This window comes from Sander lucioperca, chromosome 20 (assembly GCF_008315115.2).
Source record: "Sander lucioperca isolate FBNREF2018 chromosome 20, SLUC_FBN_1.2, whole genome shotgun sequence".
NCBI classification, from domain to species: domain Eukaryota; kingdom Metazoa; phylum Chordata; class Actinopteri; order Perciformes; family Percidae; genus Sander; species Sander lucioperca.
In genome coordinates this window covers 23,752,144-23,758,143 of record NC_050192.1, presented here as the reverse complement: position 1 = coordinate 23,758,143, position 6,000 = coordinate 23,752,144, and positions in this window count along the sequence as shown.

The following is a 6,000-nucleotide window of genomic DNA, read 5'->3' as shown; positions in this document are numbered from 1 at the left end:
TATGTTGAAAGCAGAGAAAAAAAGCCACAGTATAGAATATCGAAAAAAAGCCATAGTATAGTATGTTGAAAAAGGTATAAAAAAAAAGCCATATTATGATATGTCGAAAAAAGAGAAAAAAAACATAGCATAGTATGTTGAAAAAGTCATAGTATAGTATGTCGATAAAGTTATAAAAAAAGCCATAGTATAGTGTGTTCAAAAAAGAGAAAAAAAGCCATAGTATGTAGCATGTCGAAAAAAGTAATAGTATAGTATGTCAAAAAAGTGATAAAAAATACCATAGTATAGTATGTTGATAAAAGTCACAGTATGTCAAAAGAGTTATAAAAAAGCCATAGTATAGTATGTCAAAAATAGAGAAGAAAAGCCAAAGTATAGTATGTTAAAAAGGTTATAAACAAAGCCATAGTATAGTATGTTGAAAGCAGAGAAAAAAAGCCACAGTATAGAATATCGAAAAAAAAGCCATAGTATAGTATGTTGAAAAAAGTTCATAGTATAGTATGTCAAAAAAATCACAATACAGTGATTTCTTTTCAAAAAAAGCCATAGTATAGTTGTCAAAAAGGTTATAAAAAAGTCATAATATAGTATGTCGAAAAAAAGAGAAAAAAAGCCATAGTATAGTGTGTGGAAAAAAGTGAGAAAAAAGCCATTGTATAGTATGTTGAAAAAAGTGATGAAAAAGCCATAGTATAGTATGTTGAAAAAAGTGATAAAAAAGCCATAGTATAGTATGTTGAAAAAAGAGAAAAAAATCATAGTATAGTATGTCGAAAAAAGAAAAAAAAAGTCATAGTATAGTATGTCGAAAAAAAGTCATAGTATAGTATGTTAAAAAGGTTATAAAAAAGTCATAGTATAGTATGTCGAAAAAAAGAGAAAAAAAGCCATAGTATAGTATGTTAAAAAGGTTATAAACAAAGCCATAGTATAGTATGTTGAAAGAAGAGAAAAAAAGCCATAGTATAGTATGTCAAAAAGGTTATAAAAAAAGTCATAGTATAGTATGTCGAAAAAAAGAGAAAAAAAGCCATAGTATAGTATGTGGAAAAAAGAGAAAAAAGTCATAGTATAGTATGTCGAAAAAGGTCATAGTATAGTATGACGAAAAAAGGGGAAAAAAAGCAATAGTATGTAGCATGTTGAAAAAAGTAATAGTATAGTATGTCAAAAAAGTGATAAAAAATGCCATAGTATAGTATGTTGATAAAAGTCACAGTATAGTATGTCAAAAGAGTTATAAAAAAGCCATAGTATAGTATGTCAAAAATAGAGAAGAAAAGCCAAAGTATAGTATGTTAAAAAGGTTATAAACAAAGCCATAGTATAGTATGTTGAAAGCAGAGAAAAAAAGCCACAGTATAGAATATCGAAAAAAAGCCATAGTATAGTATGTTGAAAAAAGTTCATAGTATAGTATGTCAAAAAAAATCACAATACAGTGATTTCTTTTCAAAAAAAGCCATAGTATAGTTGTCAAAAAGGTTATAAAAAAGTCATAATATAGTATGTCGAAAAAAAGAGAAAAAAAGCCATAGTATAGTGTGTGGAAAAAAGTGAGAAAAAAGCCATTGTATAGTATGTTGAAAAAAGTGATGAAAAAGCCATAGTATAGTATGTTGAAAAAAGTGATAAAAAAGCCATAGTATAGTACGTCGAAAAAAGAGAAAAAAAGCCAAAGTATAGTATGTTGAAAAAAGTCATAGTATAGTATGTTCAAAAAAGAGAAAAAAAGCCATAGTATAGTAAGTCAAAAAAGTGATGAAAAAGCCATAGTATAGTATGTCGAAAAAAGAGAAAAAAGTCATAGTATAGGATGTCGAAAAAAGAAAAAAAAAGTCATAGTATAGTATGTCGAAAAAAGTCATAGTATAATATGATGAAAAAAGAGGAAAAAAAGCAATTCTATAGTATGTCGAAAAAAAGTCATAGTATAGTATGTTAAAAAGGTTATAAACAAAGCCATAGTACAGTATGTCAAAAGAGTTATAAAAAAGCCATAGTATAGTATGTCAAAAATAGAGAAGAAAAGCCATAGTATAGGATGTTGAAAAAAGCCATAATATAGTATGTCGAAAAAAGAAAAAAAAATCATAGTATAGTATGTCAAAAAGGTTATAAAAAAAGCCATAGTATAGTATGTCAGAAAAGTTATAAAAAAGACATAGCATAGTATGTCGAAAAAGTCATAGTATACTATGTCAAAAATGTGATAAAAAAGCCATAGTATAGAATGTTGAAAAAAATCATAGTATAGTATGTCAAAAAGGTTATAAAAAAAGCCATAGTATAGTATGTCAGAAAAGTTATAAAAAAGACATAGCATAGTATGTCGAAAAAGTCATAGTATACTATGTCAAAAAGGTTATAAAAAAGCCATAGTGTAGTATGTCGAAAAAAGGGGAAAAAAGCCATAGTATAGTATGTTGAAAATAGTCATAGTGTAGTATGTCGAAAAAAGAGAAAAAAAGCCAAAGTATAGTATGTCAAAACAGTTATAAAAAAAGTAGTATACTATGGCGAAAAAAGCGATGAAAACGCCATAGTATAGTATGTCAAAAAGAGCCATAGTATAGTATGTCGAAAAAAGAGAAAAAAGCCATTGTATAATATGTTGAAAAAAGAGAAAAAAAGCCATAGTATATTATGTCAAAAAGGTTATAAACAAAGCCATAGTATATTATGTTGAAAGAAGAGAAAAATAGCCATAGTATAGTATGTCAAAAAGGTTATAAACAACGCCATAGTATATTATGTTGAAAGAAGAGAAAAATAGCCATAGTATAGTATGTCAAAAAGAGCCATAGTATAGTATGTCGAAAAAAGAGAAAAAAAGCCATTGTATAATATGTTGAAAAAAGAGAAAAAAAGCCATAGTATAGTATGTCAAAAATAGAGAAGAAAAGCCAAAGTATAGTATGTAAAAAAGGTTATAAACAAAGCCATAGTATAGTATGTTGAAAGCAGAGAAAAAAAGCCACAGTATAGAATATCGAAAAAAAGCCATAGTATAGTATGTTGAAAAAAGTTCATAGTATAGTATGTCAAAAAAAATCACAATACAGTGATTTCTTTAAAAAAAAAAGCCATAGTATAGTTGTCAAAAAGGTTATAAAAAAGTCATAATATAGTATGTCGAAAAAAAGAGAAAAAAAGCCATAGTATAGTGTGTGGAAAAAAGTGAGAAAAAAGCCATTGTATAGTATGTTGAAAAAAGTGATAAAAAAGCCATAGTATAGTATGTCGAAAAAAGAGAAAAAAGTCATAGTATAGTATGTCGAAAAAAGAAAAATAAAGTCATAGTATAGTATGTCGAAAAAAAGTCATAGTATAGTATGTTAAAAAGGTTATAAAAAAAGTCATAGTATAGTATGTCGAAAGAAGAGAAAAAAAGCCATAGTATAGTATGTCAAAAAGGTTATAAAAAAAGTCATAGTATAGTATGTCGAAAAAAAGAGAAAAAAAGCCATAGTATAGTATGTGGAAAAAAGAGAAAAAAGTCATAGTATAGTATGTCAAAAAAGGTCATAGTATAGTATGATGAAAAAAGGGGAAAAAAAGCCATAGTATAGTATGTTGAAAATAGTCATAGTGTAGTATGTCGAAAAAAGAGAAAAAAAGCCAAAGTATAGTATGTCAAAACAGTTATAAAAAAAGCCATAGTATAGTATGTTGAAAAAAATGATAAAAAAAGTCATAGTATAGTATGTCGAAAAAAGCCTTACTATAGTATGTCGAAAAAAGTCATAGTATAGTATGTCAAAAAAGTAATAGTGTAGTATGTCAAATACGTAATAGTATAGTATGTCAAAAAGAGTGATCAAAAAGCCATAGTATAATATGTTGAAAAAGGTTATAAAAAAAGCCATAGTAAAGTATTTTGAAAATAGTCATAGTATAGTATGGTGAAAAAAAAAACAAAAAACATAGTATAGTAAGTCGAAAAAAGTCATAGTATAGTATGTCAAAAAGGTTATACAATAAAGACATAGTATAGTATAGTAGTATAGTATGTCGAAATAACAGAAAAAAAGCCATAGAAATAGTGTGTTTAAAAAGTCGTAGTAAAGTATGTCAAAAAGGTTATGAAAAAGCCATAGCATAGTATGTTGAAAAAAGTCATAGTATAGTATGTCAAAAAGTGATAAAAAAAAAAAAGCCATGCTATAGTAGGTCGAAAAAAGAGAAAAAAGTCATAGTATAGTATGTTGAAAAATGAGAAATAGAGTCATAGTATAGTATGTCGAAAAAAGTCATAGTATAGTATGATGAAAAAAGAGAAAAAAAAGCAATAGTATAGTATGTCGGAAAAAGTGATAAAAAAGCCATAGAAAAGTATGTTGAAAGAAGAGAAAAAAAGCCATAGAATAGTATGTTGAAAAAAGTCATAGTATAGTATGTCAAAAAAAGTTATAAAAAAGCCATTGTATAGTATGTCGAAAATAGAGAAAAAAAGCCATAGTGTAGTATGTCAAAAAAGTGATTAAAAAGCCATAGTATGTTGAAAAAGGAGAAGAAAAGTCATAGTATAGTATGTGGAAAAAAGAAAAAAAAGTCATTGTATACTATGTCGAAAAAGGTCATAGTATAGTATGATGAAAAAAAGTCATAGTATAGTATGTCAAAAAGATTATAAACAAAGCCATAGTATAGTATGTTGAAAGAAGAGAAAAAAAGCCATAGTATAGTATATCGAAAAAAAGACATAGTATAGTATGTCCAAAAAAGTCACAGTATAGTATGTCAAAAGAGTTTTAAAAAAGCCATAGTATACTATGTCGAAATAAGAGAAAAAAAAGCCATAGTATACTATGTCGAAATAAGAGAAAAAAAAAGTCATAGTATAGTATGTCGAAAAAAGTCATAGTATAATTTGTCAAACAAAGTGATAAAAAAGCCTTAGTATAGTATGTCGAAAAAAGCCTTACTATAGTATGTCGAAAAAAGTCATAGTATAGTATGTCAAATACGTAATAGTATAGTATGTCAAAAAGAGTGATCAAAAAGCCATAGTATACTATGTCGAAATAAGAGAAAAAAAAGCCATAGTATACTATGTCGAAATAAGAGGAAAAAAAAGCCATAGTATAGTACTTCGAAAATAAAGAAAAAAAGCCATAGTATAGTATGTCAGAAAAGTTATAAAAAAAGCCATAGTATAGTAATGTTGAAAAAAGAGAAAAAAAGGGATAGTATAGTATGTTGAAAAAAGTCATAGTATAACATGTCGAAAATAGCGAAAAAAAGACATAGTATAGTATGTCAGAAAAGTTATAAAAGAGTCATAGTATAGTATGTTGAAAAAAGAGAAAAAAAGCCATAATATAGTATGTCGAAAAAAGCCATAGTATAGTATGTCGAAAAAAGCCATAGTATAGTATGTCGACAAAAGAGAAAAAAAACCATAGTATAGTATGTTGAAAAAAGTCATAGTATAGTATGTGAAAAAGGTTACAAAAAAAGCCATAGTATAGTATGTCAAAAAAAGTGATAAAAAAGCCATAGAATAGTATGTCGAAAGAACAGAAAAAAAGCCATAGAAATAGTATGTTGAAAAAGTCGTAGTAAAGTATGTCAAAAAGGTTATGAAAAAGCCATAGTATAGTATGTCGAAAATAGAGAAAAAAAACCGTAGTATAGTATTTCAGAAAATTTATAAAAAAGCCATAGTATAGTATGTTGAAAAAAGTCATAGTATAGTATGTCAAAAAGGTTACAAAAAAAGCCATAGTATAGAATGTCAAAAAAAGTGATAAAAAAAGCCATAGAATAGTATGTCGAAATAACAGAAAAAAAGCCATAGAAATAGTATGTTGAAAAAGTCGTAGTAAAGTATGTCAAAAAGGTTATGAAAAAGCCATAGTATAGTATGTCGAAAATAGAGAAAAAAGTCATAGTATTAGTATGTTGAAAAATGAGAAATAGAGTCAATAGTATAGTATGTCGAAAAAAGTCATAGTATAGTATGTCGAAAAAAGTGATAAAAAAGCGAAA